The sequence below is a fragment of the Aulonocara sp. 'chitande type north' Nkhata Bay genome, linkage group LG23 (genome assembly GCF_057382095.1).
Source record: "Aulonocara sp. 'chitande type north' Nkhata Bay isolate Kocher_YH1m ecotype deep benthic linkage group LG23, A_spYH_male_GT1.1, whole genome shotgun sequence".
NCBI classification, from domain to species: Eukaryota; Metazoa; Chordata; class Actinopteri; order Cichliformes; family Cichlidae; genus Aulonocara; species Aulonocara sp. 'chitande type north' Nkhata Bay.
The window spans coordinates 2313530-2328112 of NC_141365.1; the positions used below are offsets into that span (position 1 = coordinate 2313530).

Genomic DNA, 14583 nt, shown 5'->3' on the forward strand with positions numbered 1-14583 from the left:
CGTCAAGTTTTATTTTTTTTACTCTGCCTTTCATATCAGTTGTTGTTGCTTTTTTTCTGGGGCACTGGATAAACTAAGTTACTGCTGTAATCATTCCCACAGACCAATTAGAGATAATTACTTTTTGCTGTGAGACTCACAATGTCCAATTACAGCAAAATGGCTTCAAAATTCATACAATGTTGCCAAATTAAAAGCAAAATGATATAAAAACGGGCCGAATGATTATTGTTTTGTTTTGGTGGGTGTACCTGCTGGTGAAGTTAAAGGAGAGCCGGGCACAATTCAAAGTCTCACCGACGGTGACGGGAAGAGCCCCGGCAGCATCAGCAGTGAAGATGAAGAGCGCTCAGTTCTCTGGAGTCAGTCGGGTAGTAGTTGTGCAGCCGAGTGCCACACTCTTCTCAGTATATCAACATAGAGACTGTCTGGTAGCAGTGCTATGGAGAGAGAGGTTAGCTACTATATTAACATACAGAGAGACAGCGCCAGAGCAGAGCAGTCTGCCAAAGACTCAGCAGTGGAAGTGAGACACAGAGAGGCCATCGACCAGACAGCTGCAAGATGGAGTGGAAGAGAACGTGTGAGAGATGAGCTGTCGAACATGTGACGGGTCCCCAAAGCAGCGTGTGAGCGTGAATGTGAGCAAGAATACAGAGAGGTGCATTATGGTCTCAATCATTGATCGCTTCCTCCCGAGGGGGCGGGCGTCTGCCCTCCGCCACACGTGTAAACACACTCGGCTGTGTGTGTTCACATTCACAGCACACTGTTGTGTTTCCTCAACTTTTGTCGCTACTCTGCCGCCAAATGTGTGACGGTTTAAGAATCCCACAACTTCTTCAGCACTTTCAGGAATGTGTCTCAGACACATGACGGCTTTTACTCGAGCCTAGTTTTAGGAAACGTGACGGTGATAAACTGAAGGAACGTGTTACCTGTGCGATGCATCGCTGATAGGTGTGGTGGGATACCAGGTGATGTAGGACTCATGAGTGACAGGAAGGACGAAAGGATTAGAAAAGAAAGACAAAGTGACGCGGTGGTTAAAGGTCACGGTCCAGTAGAGGCTGCAGATGCAAACAGCAATAAGAAATCATACTGTACACCAACACGGTTATTTACATCGTGCTTTCAAAGACACGGGGACATTTGTTTTTGTTACCTCCTGCAAAAAAATAACCATTATAACCACATACAATGCTGATCATTGTTTGTTGTTTGCAGTGCCAGAGGGAAATATATGTAACGCATTATTCAGAATAATATATTTGACTAAATGCATTTAGGTCTTAATAAGCAGAATTAAAACAGCTGATTTTCCATCTTCTGTCTCATAATTCTGAAACAAGTCGTCAAAGTTCCCACATCTAAAAAAAGAAATATTAATAAACCCAGCAGAGTTAAACAGGCTGTTGTTTCATCGAGAGAAATATTTAAATATCGCAGAAAGAATAAAATACAGATCGTCTGTTGGAGGTAAACAGGCCTGAAAACAGTCCAACTAAATTTGCCAAAACAATTACAGCAGCTAAATTCAGAGTTTATTAAATACAATAAAAAATTTATTTTATATATTTATTATTATTATTCTTACTATTAATTAATGATGATTTTACCCTAATTATTATCAACATATAGCCAGCACAATATTTGTGTCAAACAACACCAAACATCTTATTTCTAATGTCTTATTTGTCAATATACCAAAATCTGCTGACCTGTTGTTCGTCCAGAGACTCGGCCTGTGCGTCTGCACACAGCTGACAGGCGAGCAGAAAGTTACACGTGCAGCACGTTCAGTGTTTCAGAAATAAACAACACAGATTTGAGCCAATAATGACGAATTTATTCTTCAGGTTTTCACCACGTTACAGGAATGACACGTCACTAAACAGTACAACAGCCAGTGAATCCAAATGACTCAAACTGGGCTCTGAAAATATCATTTTTATAACGACCGCCGGCTCCAGCGCTCCGCTCACCCAGCTGATGGTTTAAAATAGGCAGCCTTGTAATCGCGCACTTACACTCTTTACATCTGGAGGTTAAATAAATGGATTACTCATCGTGTGTGCATTATTCATGACCTGCTGCCCAGCTGTCAACACTGTAGTTAAGTTGCTGAGCAGGTCTCTTTAACAAACGAACTAAGCTGAGACGGGCAAATTTACCAGTAACAAGATGTGTTATTCTCAACGATAAATATCAGGGAATGTTTTCAGTCCCACCCGGGAATCATAATCCGTTGATGTGGAAGCTGCTTGCCTGCTGTGTGCGTTTCCTATCTTCTGGTCATCTTTACCTAAACGCTTGTTTATCCTCCTGACTTTGGAAAAACAGAGGTCAAGAAAAAAATGGGCGTTTGTCACAGTCAGAGGGATTTCTGGGGTCTACTTTGGGTGGCACTAATTTAACAAACATGGACGACGAAGACTCTGAAAGGCAGCTGGTCCTGCTTTCTGCTTTTCATGTCTTTAGCCGGCTGGACAACAGAACACCTTTGAACACTTGTTCAAACCCGTCTCGAGTGGCTGCGCCTGGATTTTCTGCCCATTTTTTGGTCGTAATCTTTCCACCTTTTTAATGTTTGGATTTTAAAGCCATGTTACCTGTAATCCAGGTGAGACTCGAAGGGGAAAAGATGGAAACGTGTAAAAGCTTTTGCAAACAGCGCTGTCAGCCGGTGTCCTCAGCCCACCATGCAGTCTGCACACATAAATACAACACTGCCCACCACCAAACATCACACCCTTTCCCCTCCCCTCACTCTGCGCCGAGGCCCCGTCCTCGCTCCTCTCTCACCGCCATGAGGCTGACACTAATGTGACACTCTAGAAAATAATTACCAACAAACGCACTGCTGACTGCAAACAGCTCGCTCCCCTCAGTGGACTGTCACTAGTCATTAGTCTGAACCCTGGGTGAGGACAGGACCACAGAAATGGGGGTTGGGGGGTGGGTGGGGGGTTAGGCGATGAGGAGGAACATCCACGTGAAGAAGAAGAAGGAAATAAAGAGGAAGAAGGGAGATCCGACAGGTAAGATGGAAACAATCTGCTTTGCAGGTGTAAAACCTGATAAACAGAGTTGTGAGATAAGATAAGATAGAACTTTATTAATCCCTCGGGTGGGTTCCTCTGGGAAATTCGACTTCCAAAAAGCACAGCACCGACCGAAGTTACAGTTACAGAATTGTTATATATATATATATATATATATACACACACACACACACACACACACACACACACACATATATAAATACAGAGACAAATATAAATAAAATATACGAAGGGGATAAATAGAATAAATAGGAATAAAAAATAAAAATACAAGTGAATTGCACATTTCAAGTATTGAGTCTATTGCACTGTTGACTATTAACAAAAGTATTGCACAGTGAGGTGCAGAGGCACTACAGCTTAGTTGTTCCCCCCTCCTTTGTCCTCCTGTTTCCCCTCCCTCTCCCCTCCAGAGAGGAGTTAAACAGTCTGATGGCGTGTGGGACAAAGGAGTTTTTAAGTCTGTTAGTTCTTGTCTTGGGGAGAAGCAACCTGTCACTGAACAGACTCTTCTGGTTGTTTATGGCCGTGTGCAGAGGATGCCCAGCATTGTTCATAATGTCCATCAGTTTCTTTAATGTCCTTTTCTCTGCCACTGTCACCAGAGTGTCCAGCTTCATGCCGACCACAGAGCTAGCCCTCCTGATCAGTTTCTCCAGCCTGGATGAGTCCTTCTTTGCTGTGCTGCTCCCCCAGCACACCACAGCATAGAAAAGTACTCCAGCAACCACCGACTGGTAAAACATCCTCAGGAGCTTCCTGCAGATGTTAAAAGACCTCAGCCTCCTGAGGAAGTACAGTCGGCTTTGGCCTTTTTTATACAGGTGCTCTGTGTTGCATGAGTTTGAGCGTCCTGTTGTTTCGGCCCAGTCTTCATCATTTGCCCCCTCTGCTGGTTTATATTATATTAACTGGGGCCCAGTAAAAACACCTGCCCCAGTTTGCCCTTTAAACTGAGTGCCCAGTATGCTGGCTCTATAGTGCTGAACCCTGATTTTCTGTGGTTTCAAACAAAGCAGGTTGTTGTCGTTGTTGCTTCACGCGTCCCCATGACAGGAGCTGGTTACACGGTGCAAAGGAAGAGTGCGGCAGCACTGGAGAGGCTCGTTTCTAACAGGGAAGGAGCCGACACAGTCAGAGGCACCACAGCGCCCGTGAGAGGTGGGCGGATCGACAGTGTCGATGCTGGTATTGGTATCGGATCGACGCTAACGTGACAGGATCGATTCTTTGTCTTTAAGTTCAGTGGATAATAATAAGTCAACGTGCAGACGGCGCGTTTAAACTCCAGTCTCCAGAAAACGTTGTTGAAAGAAGCTGAAAGGTTGTTGTGTTATTTAATTATTTAATTACTGTGGAACGAATTGCAGAAGTGATGACACGCTGCTCGCTGTAAGGCCAAAGTGTCAGTGCTGGAAACTGCGGCCCAACGTGCAGTATCACAGAGCACTAATGACTATCGTGCTTTCATAGAACAATTATTTTCATACAGTGATTCTAATTTGGATTCATGTCGATGAAAATGCACAGAACCGTGAAATATTCAATATAATAATTATTGTATTTCTATATGAATCATTTAATATGTTGTTTTGCTCTCATTGTGACGGTTTGACTTTGTTGCTCAGATTTGGATATAAAGTGATGCATTTTCACTGAGCTGTCCACGTTTATTTATCCTGCATGAAAGAGCGCAGCAGAGACACCTTTGCATTATTATGTGTAAGCGTACCTGGATGATCTCAGCGGCTCGACATCTTTTCTGGAGAAAGTGAAGATTTCAACACTTGCAGTTAGAAAACAGAGAAATCTGTGGTCCAGGTAAGCAAATAGTTTAAAGAAAGAAAAGCTGCTCAGCCTGAAAACTGTTCAAGGTGGCAGCAATTCCAACACAATTATCCAAATGCCACAGGGTACATCAATTCTTTGAACACCGACCCCCCTCCTGAAGACTGTTATTTGAGTTGCCTTAGGGGGCAACCGTGCCAGAGAGAGATTAAAATTTTTTACAGCTTCCACAATGGCCAATATTAAAATGTCTCGATACATCTGCCTGGCTATTTTGATTGGTAACTTAACCCCTGACTCCTGAGCAAAAAAAGAGCCATTCTCCGTGCTACTGTCGCCAGGCTGCAGTCTAATTCTTGTATGATTCAGGCTAATGAGGCAGTAATAGGTCCTGTGTGTGTGTGTGTGTGTGTGTGTGTGTGTGTGTGTGTGTGTGGATGAGAAGGTTATTACAGTGTATTGGAGACGTGAGCAGGAGGAGGGCCTCTCTGAAGTAGGGATGAAGGGTTCTTATTGTACAATAATTGGAGGGTGGGTTTAATCTGTGAGCAAGAAATGGTTTGCCCTCTTTAAAATATAGCGAAGCTGCTCGTTGTTAGTCTTCTATAAAAACAGGCACACTGGACTGAAGCAAGCGCCCCTGTTTCAGTTCGGTTTCAGTCGCAGAAAGCAGGAGACGAGGAGTTGAAGGAAAGTGAAAGTGTGTCTGTCTCTGTGTCATCAAGCCAATGGCTTCATCCAGCCTTATCCTGAACCATGAAACCATAGTGCATGACACCCTTCTATGCTCTGCACAGATATGGCTATTCACTGTTAGCACAGAGATTTGACAAGCCAGACTGATCTCACTCAACAGCCTGGGTCAAATGGATGACTGTCACAGTCTTTTTGTATCCGTCTCTCTTTCTCCTCCCCCCATCCTCTGTTCCACTTTGCACACCCTCATCTTTACTCCTCACTTGCTGCCAATCTCCCAACTTTGCCTGTTCAAATTGACAAATTCAACCAGCTACAAGAGAATAAATGGAATAGAGAGAAGAGACCCCTGAAGGGGATAATCTTTCCAGAGGAAAAGATGTGGTTGGCTGGGAGGCAGGTGAGCGCGTTCATCTGTTATTCGCAGTGTAAACAGTCAGATGTAAATGTTTCTCACAACAGTACAAACACTGTGAAACATAAATCTCCCCAATGTAACAGGATATGTTCGTGTTTTTAAAGAAAGGTGGTCCGAACTCTTCTGTCCTCTCAGAGCAGCTGTTTGTTTCAGTCTTCAGCAGAGATGGGCAGTAATAAAGTAATCTGATTACTTTTTCAAGTAACGAGTAATGTAAGGGATTACTATTGCAAAAAGTAATTAGATTACCGTTACTTTCCCATTAGCACGCTGCGTTACTGCGTTACTAAACCGTCGTGATGAGTCTCATGACAGTGACGTGCGAGCGTGCGGCGTCCGTGGTAACAGACGTGTGCAGATCAACAATGGATAACATGGAGCGATGGAGAGAGTACGACCGTGCAGCGTTTACAGCGTGGAAGTAATCACATTACTTTGAGTTTAATTCTGTAAAAAGTGACACAAACATCAGCGTCAGCTGCTCACTCTGCGTGGGAGGGAAACTTGTTTCTACAGCGAAAAATTAAACTTAAATCTGAGCGCGCAGCGAGCGCGCTGCCACGGGAACGTGACGCTCACAGAGAAACCCCCGCATCCTCCCACTGACATGACCGCTGTGGGCAAACCTCCACCCGCCCCACTCCTGCGAAACAGCTGACAATAGATTTAAGAGCTGCTGAGTCTTTGATTTTATTTATTTTTACTGTGTTTTACTTGCATCTATTTGAAAGAGTGAACACAAAACGTGATTTGATTTTATCTGCTGGAACATGCAGACAATAGGTTTCAATGTTAAACACATCTCTTCAAGTCAAAGACTTGCATATAATTACATCTTTGCTTAATGCAAGGTGCAGAAAATTAAAAAATTAAAACTAATAAAACAATTTTTAAAAAAGAGATTTTCCATTGGATTCAATTTTATATGATGGATTATGCAGAAAAATTGAATTGGGCTGTGTGACAACAGAGCAGTTGCAGTGCTCTGCATGTGTCCCATATGTGTTGACCTTTTTTTTGCACATTATTCTGTTTCTGTGTATTTGCTATGATTTGCTATTTGTCACATTGCTGCACTCACTATCTCGGGTTTGTTTGTGGAAGCGTTCTGTTGCCTTCAAATCAAACATTCTGCAAATTACACTGAATACTCAGTTACACGTTTCTTTATATTTTATTATGTTACAGATTAAGTCATTTGTTCATACTTTGTTCTGTCTTTTCAGTCTTCATGAGGTCAGCTGTGGGGAAACGCCCGCCTAGCATTTTCTCATTTTAAAGTGCTGCTGATGTCACACATGACATCAGCAGGTCGAACCAAGTGGAGGGGTTTCTTTTTCCATAGAGACGCTTCCTTTTGTTTGAGTCAAGGTTTAAAGGGATTTGTTGAATCTTTTTCCTTTCGTTAATACTGCCATTTAGTTGTGTAAATGTGCTAATTAGAAGTGTGAAGAGGTTTTGTGTCTTTTTAATCATCTGTGTAGAGTTTTAGATCCCTCAGTGTGAGTGAGTGGCACTGGCTGGGCTAATTGAAGGGAAACGCTGGCCCTATTTAAAGCCAGTCTGCACCAGATTCAGGGGAGAGAGGAGAATTGTGTTGTGTTGTGAGATCCATGTTCTGTTGAGTTTTGTTAATTGAGTTACTTTGGGGGGAAGTTTTGTTAAGTTACAGATTAAATTGAGTTCACTGTAAATAAATTGCTCGCCTCTGGAAGCCTGAGGTGCGTAGTCTGCTTCCCTACCTCCTTCCCTACCTCCTTCCCTACCTCCTTCCTTGACATTTGAGTGTGACTACCTCACAGGCTGAAAGATCTGTTACTTTATTACCTACTCAGGTTGTGTATCATGCTTTTAAAAAGCAACTAAGTAACTAATTACTTTTGCAAATGAGTAATCAGTGAAGTAACAGGATTACTTTTTTGGAGAAGTAATCAGTAAGTAGCTACTAATTACTTTTTCAAGTAACCATAATACTGTATATATATCAGTATCATAATACTGTATCAGTATCATAATACTGTATCAGTATCATAATACTGCGGAGGGTGAAAGGTGCAGAGAGAGAACGCAGAATCCCTTTTCACTGTATTTTTCTCTTCTTACAAGCTTTCAGGGATGGATCGCGTCATCAAAGCGATTGTCGAAACCTTTAATTTCCTGTGAGCCAGCGGAGGTCCGGACACGGACAATAAACGATTGAGCCGCAGAGCTGCGCTGACGTTTGTCTTGAGTTACGGCAGCAGATTGACTGAATGTGAAAACATCGGAAACACAATTTAAATTGCACTTACTTTACATAGGACATCACTGGCTGTTCATGCGTCCTGCAGACGGTTCACGAAATGTGTTTCCACAGTGCGTTTGTGCTTCTTTACCCCTTGTGTTGTCCATGGGTCATTTTTGTCCTCTAAAGAAATCTTTTGCTATCAAAAATGTATTTGTTATTCATCAAATGGGCTGAAAATAACAGAAGTTATTCATTACTATACTATGAATGATTGGAATAAGTTTCAAGTAATTTGATTTATTTATGTGGTTTTTATTGAATTTTATAACGTTGTGTGCCCTCGTGGACAAAAATGACCCCAAAGTACAAAGTGTTGCAAAGAGCCGTATTTTCACACCATACTGTTTTCAAACATCTTTGATCTTGGATCACTGATGTGTGGGGTCAAGCACTGGTCATAACAACCACAACAGGCAGCACAATGAGGAGGCAGGTGCTCTATATTCAATGAAATTTTATTTATACAGCGCCAAATCACAACAACAGCCGCGTCAAAGTGTTTCGTATTGTAAGGTAGACTCTACAATAATACATACACAGAAAGTATCCTCAAAAGCCTCCATTGCACTGGAGATTTGCATACTTTGATGAGCATACTTTTTTTTACCATGTTGTGCAAAGCAATGACCAGTAGGACAAAGCACATATTGTCCTCTAGTATAATGAGGAGGGAGAATCAATGTTCAGGAAGATCCAGGGTTAGAAGATATAGAAAATATTGTCAATATTTAGAGCACATGCTACCCTTTCTCTGAAAAAGCACATCAGCCACCTGCAGAAGTGGAAGAAGGCTATGAAGTGAAGAAAAGTGATGAAGAATCTGAACTATGTTCAAGTAGGTTCTCAGGCATCCAGGACATGGTAGTCTGAGGAGCTTGGAGAGAAAGTGACTGGGCTTCTTGAAGTTTCTTGAATTTTCAGAATGTGAAACTGAAATAGAAGATGTGTCAGAGGACTACACATCATCCATTTCAATTATGATGAAGACAAAGAATCAAGCAGGAAAGAGGAATCAGCTGAGACAGAGGAATATTTGCAGTAACGTGAGGAAACACTGATCTGGTCTTCTAACCTTCCCAGTGACAGACTATGCATGACTCTCTCATGTGCCTCAGAGAAAGATGATCTACCACAGTCCAAGCACATGTGCCAGGTCCCATACTCCTTCAGTGGCTTTTCTACTCGAGTACACTGAAAAAAATATGTTGTTGGATTTACTTAATTCAATGGTGGACATTTGTTGCACACAGATGTTTTGCTTTGGCAGCAACTTAAACAATTGAGTTAAATTAACACAATTTATTCATGTTCAATAAACCTGTGCAATTTGTGTTGATAAAATGTGACTTAAACATGTTTTGATGAAGTAATTTGAGCTCTTGGAATATTTTAATCCTTCACAATTTTTTCACTTTATCCCAACACCATTCAATAACTTTTACCCAATACTACTTGGTCACTTAAATACTACATGTTATCTTCAAATTACATTTTGCTATTATATTCTAGTATCAAATACACAATTTTCAAATGGAGGCCTTATAACAGATTGTATTGTTCTCTTCCAAGATGGTTGCTGGCATCCACCAGTAACCTTTAAAAACAAAATGTCTAATTTCACTGCATTGACAGTAGGTAAAGAATTAAACTGACATTACTCCTCCACTGAATCTATATAAATCAACAGTTAAATAATGTCAGTTCTTCCGTGTTCTCTGGAATCAATCACAGCAAAGAAATTAGACTGTTTCTTTTGAAAAATGTTGGGAAAGAACAAATCAAAACATTCTATTTAAGGCCTCTGACGTCAAGATTCAGTTAAACAACAATTATAACTAAACAATTTGAGGTAATGTTAGTTTCCATTAACATTAAATTAGGTTACTGAATTGGCAAACACCTTCCTATTAACACTACCCATTTTACCCCAATAACTAAAGAAATTAGCACTTGCAGGTCAAAACCTTTATTCAAGAGACGCAAAAATAACATTGATACAGTGACTGTCAAAAATTACAGCACTGATCATACTGTGACATCTTGGTTCAAAACAGCACACTTAGAAATATTCAACGTTCTTTACTTCAACTGAATGAAACTGAAAATACCATTTCACACGACCCATATGGGATATTTAGACTGTATAACTGTTCATGCTACATCTCTTCACTAGTAAAAGAAAGAAAAAATACAAACAGAAATTGAAAAATGCTGCCAAACAGACAAACAGAGAACTTGTACAGAGCAAAAGGAAAAACAAACAAGAACAACAAAAACAGCTCGTCCTCATGGCAGTTGCAGAGTATATAAAAATGAACCCTGCGATCCGTTCCTGGAATTGAGCTTCAAAAATGCAGCAGAACAAGTGTGAGATTTAAATGTCCTCTCACCTAGAGCTGGTCACCTCACATGCATAACAGTGAGCTTCGTTGCAGGAGCAGTTTTGTCTTAGTTGTGAGCTTTTCTTGAGAGCTGAGTTGCATCCAACTCCATTACCACCCTTTGAATCACCTCAAAAGTGTAGCAGAGTTGTGATGGGTAACTCATGTTGAAGGAATAAAAAAGGTCCAAACAGCATGGCTACTGCAAAGGTCACGTTATCCAGATCTTGAAGAACTACTATACCCTCGATGATGATGCCAACATCAGAAAAGTCATTGCCTGGTGCATCCTCTGGAGACAGATGTTCATTGTGGTTTTCTCAATCTGTGCAGTGGCCTCAGTCAAGTCCTGGTTAAAAACAAAACATTTCTTTAAGATTCCTTTTTAAACTCATCTCTTTTGAATCTACCAGTTCTAATGTTAGAGTAATTTAAACCAATGCAAGCAACATAGTAAATAGCTATAGCCAAAGAGTGGCCTGCCATGCTGCCATTCATGGTCTAACAGAGTTTCTAAGAGAGGGTGAAAAACATAATAATTTCAAATGCTTTACATTAGTTTTTGTTAGAAAGACACCGGCCCATCAGAAATCCAGGTTATGTCACTCAGAAGATGTTAGAATTTAGACTTTCAGCCCCACAATTTGGTTAGCTGTTGGTCAGTTGGTCTTTTTTTTTTTTTTCAAACAAAAGCTAATGTAAATATTGGGGGGATTTTCCTTTGTTCACTAGAATGACAAATTTAAAGTTTTTTCACACTGATGTGACCCCTAATACAGGGGTGGGGCCTCAAGGGCCGGCGGCCGAGTTCACTACCAGGCCTCATGTGAACTTCAAATTATTAAAGAGGACTACTGGTCCTAACCAGTCCAATGAGGATCAAGTGGATAACTAAATGCATTTTTAAATGTTGCAAAGCCACAATCTACTCATAAAACACTCACCATGAACTCCTGCGTGGAGAAGATGTTGCAATTGTCTTTCACACAGATGCGGAGCACTTTGATGAGACTCCCTTCGAGCATTAACGTCATCCTAAAGTATTATAACAAAGAAAACAGAGATTTGTGAACTTTTCAGTAGCACAGAAGAAAATGATCCCAGACAAAAACTCTTGACTTTTTAAACCAGTCAACATGCAACACCAGCATCTACAAAGCAATAGCAAAAGTTCCTGTTTGACATCAACTTTATGGATATATAGTTTCCAGAACATATATTTTTAAAAAAAGATAATTTTTTCTCAGTGGGCCAGTAAATGCATGACAAAAAAGAATGGCATCCTTTTAGTGGAATCGGTACTCACAGGTAATAGTTGACTGTTTCAATGGATGCAGCATAAAAATCTTTTACTGACCTAATGCAATACATATACACTTTGTAGTTAAAGAATTTTAAAGTTCTTACTGTCATCATGGCAGCTACATCCTTTAGCTTTGTGCCCTGTTCCCCCGATCACTTTGCAAACACTTTCAGCAGACTGTCAGAGAGAAACTCAGCTCCGTCAGAAACCTTGACTGTAAAGGCATGGTTGGGATGCACTGGAATGCTGCATTTCATCTAAAATAACATTTTGAAATTTTGAAATAACAGCAGGCACTGTGCTTGGTTAATCAGTAATGTTTTGTTGAATAAAAACTGTGTTTCCAGATCTTATGGGATTAAAAAAATCCAAAGATGTTTGTTTCTGATTTGCAACCCAAGAACCCACAAGTTACAACCTCATTTTAGTTCAAGTGTGCATTAATGTGAGTCCAGTAATCACCTTTCTGACAATACATACAGGTATAAGTTAAACCTATGGCAGATTTTGGATTTCTCAGTTGTTTTAATAGGGTGGTCTATTTGTGTATGCATGCACCTAATAATTATACAAAACCTATTATAATTAAGTTACAGAAACCTTAAGCGAAAATAGAATATACTTTCTTACCATAACACCTTGAACCCACAATCCATCAGCTGACTCCTGGTGAAATGCAGAATAGAGGTCATCTCTCAATGTGCATCAAAAAAAACAAAAACAAAAACAAAAGGACAGCAGGTGAGGGCAGGAGGGGTAGGGATGTAAGCTAGCATAATGCCGCTGATGATATTAGCTAAAGCTGTTCAATGTCCAAAATCTCACTAACACCACGGTGCAGTAAATACACAATGTAACTGAAGAGTCAGTTGACAAATCTATTCACACAGAAAACCAAATTATGTTATGAGTGCCTCATAATTAGGTTTAATGTGATATTACGGCTCTTGTGCCAAAGACAAATTCAAATGAAAAAGCGCCAATTCTTTGATAACAGATAAAACAGCAAATAAGCTAACGGCTCTTTTTTAGCATGTTACATGGCGACACTCTAGACGTTTAACTACATTTGGCTGAAATATGGTAAATATTAATTCAAAAAATCAAGACATACCAAAAACGTAGAGTTGGCTGCTCGACTTAACTGAGATGGATGCCTTTTTTGAACCACGATCCAAAGCCCGCGAGATGAAATCACGCGTGGTTTCACGAGATTTAACGTTGCTATCTTATTGACTTACTTCACCTGAACATGATATGAACAATTTAATACACCCTTTCTGCATATCATGTAGTTTTTACACTATATAGTTACATTTATCTTTAAAACATGAGGTAATTGTGTTAAATACATGCAAGATGCTTACATAAATCCAAGAGATGGCCAGTCCCTTTTTTTCAGTGTACTGAAAGCATTATACACAGTGTATTCTGCTTGTATTCTGCTTTTTAACGTTCACATGCCAATGGATGCATCAGAGACCAAGTTGGGGTTCAGTAACTTGCCCAAGGACACCTTGGTAAGAACTCCAGACTAGAGCACACAGAGATTGAACCAACAACCATCCAATTAGCAGATGACCTGCTCTACAGCCAACTCAATGATGAACAAGGAGGGACAACAAGAGAGGAAGAAAAATGGACCGAATGCAGCTGTAGGCATATGTGGGTGTGTTGATTCTTACTGCCGTGCATCCAGTAGAGTCGCTACGGCCAGTTTATGACATCCTGAGTCTGGTAGAGAAGTTTTCATGCTGACACAAGATTAATCATAGAAGCACAAAAAGGACATAATTTCTTGATAAAGACACAATAGATGATCGTCGTTCATGACACAAACGTGCTCCCATTTGAGGTGTATGATGTGTGTTGGTGTTGACTTGACTTGAAACACAAGTGGGTGTTCCTCCTGCTGTGATGTAAGATCCTGGTACTGATGTGACTGTATGAGCACCAAGTCCCCTTCAGAGGACTCTGTCCCCTCCAACAGAACATCCAAGTAAACCAGGGAACTTTGAGACAAAAACATGGGCAGCATGTGATGCAGGTCCAGCTGTACATGGAACATGCTCGTGTGCGATGGCAAACCGTCTGTCCTGCAGTCAGGACACGAGTTGTCCCTAACATTGCAGGTTTCCAAAAGAAAACAATCACCTGTAACAGCTTGTTTACTGTATATGCCCCTTGGCCTGCAACTGCAGAAAGAATGCTGTCCATGATGGGACCAGTGCAGAGGAATAAACCTGAGCTTCCTCCTGCACTTGGGTCAAATATGGACACGCCTTTGTCCTCATGAAAGTTTGCCTTCACTCAGACTCATGCCCTCCTACCATGCCAAAATATAGAAAACTGTCAGGCAATGAGTTGGAATAAAGTTGAATAAAACCTTGAAACACAGAGATGGATGATATTTTATACTTGTTGCTTCAAAGCAAACGGGGTCATTTTTGAGCCCTGAGGACCACAGGTGTGATTATGTGCTGCCATTTAAAATTTATAGATGGTTCAAAAAAAGAATTCTCACTAAAGTTCAACATACAGCACTCTGTATGTTGAACTTTAGTGAGAATTTTTTAAAAAAAAATTTTTTTTTAATATTTAATTTAATTAAATATTTAATTTTCTTGTTTTATTTTCGCTAAAAA

The 14583-nt window shown here is 40.6% G+C and overlaps 1 long non-coding RNA gene across 2 annotated transcripts; it reads right to left on the reverse strand.

Annotated features, from left to right (window-relative positions):
- Positions 1-10503: 10503 nt before the first annotated feature.
- Positions 10504-13042, reverse strand: LOC147300825 (uncharacterized). Of its 2 annotated transcripts, XR_015127163.1 has the most exons (4): positions 12569-13042; positions 12043-12195; positions 11580-11670; positions 10504-10984 (listed from the first exon to the last, which is right to left on the reverse strand). It is a non-coding gene; the product is annotated as an uncharacterized LOC147300825 (long non-coding RNA). The 2 variants fall into 2 exon arrangements; XR_015127164.1 differs by lacking the exon at positions 11580-11670.
- Positions 13043-14583: the final 1541 nt, after the last annotated feature.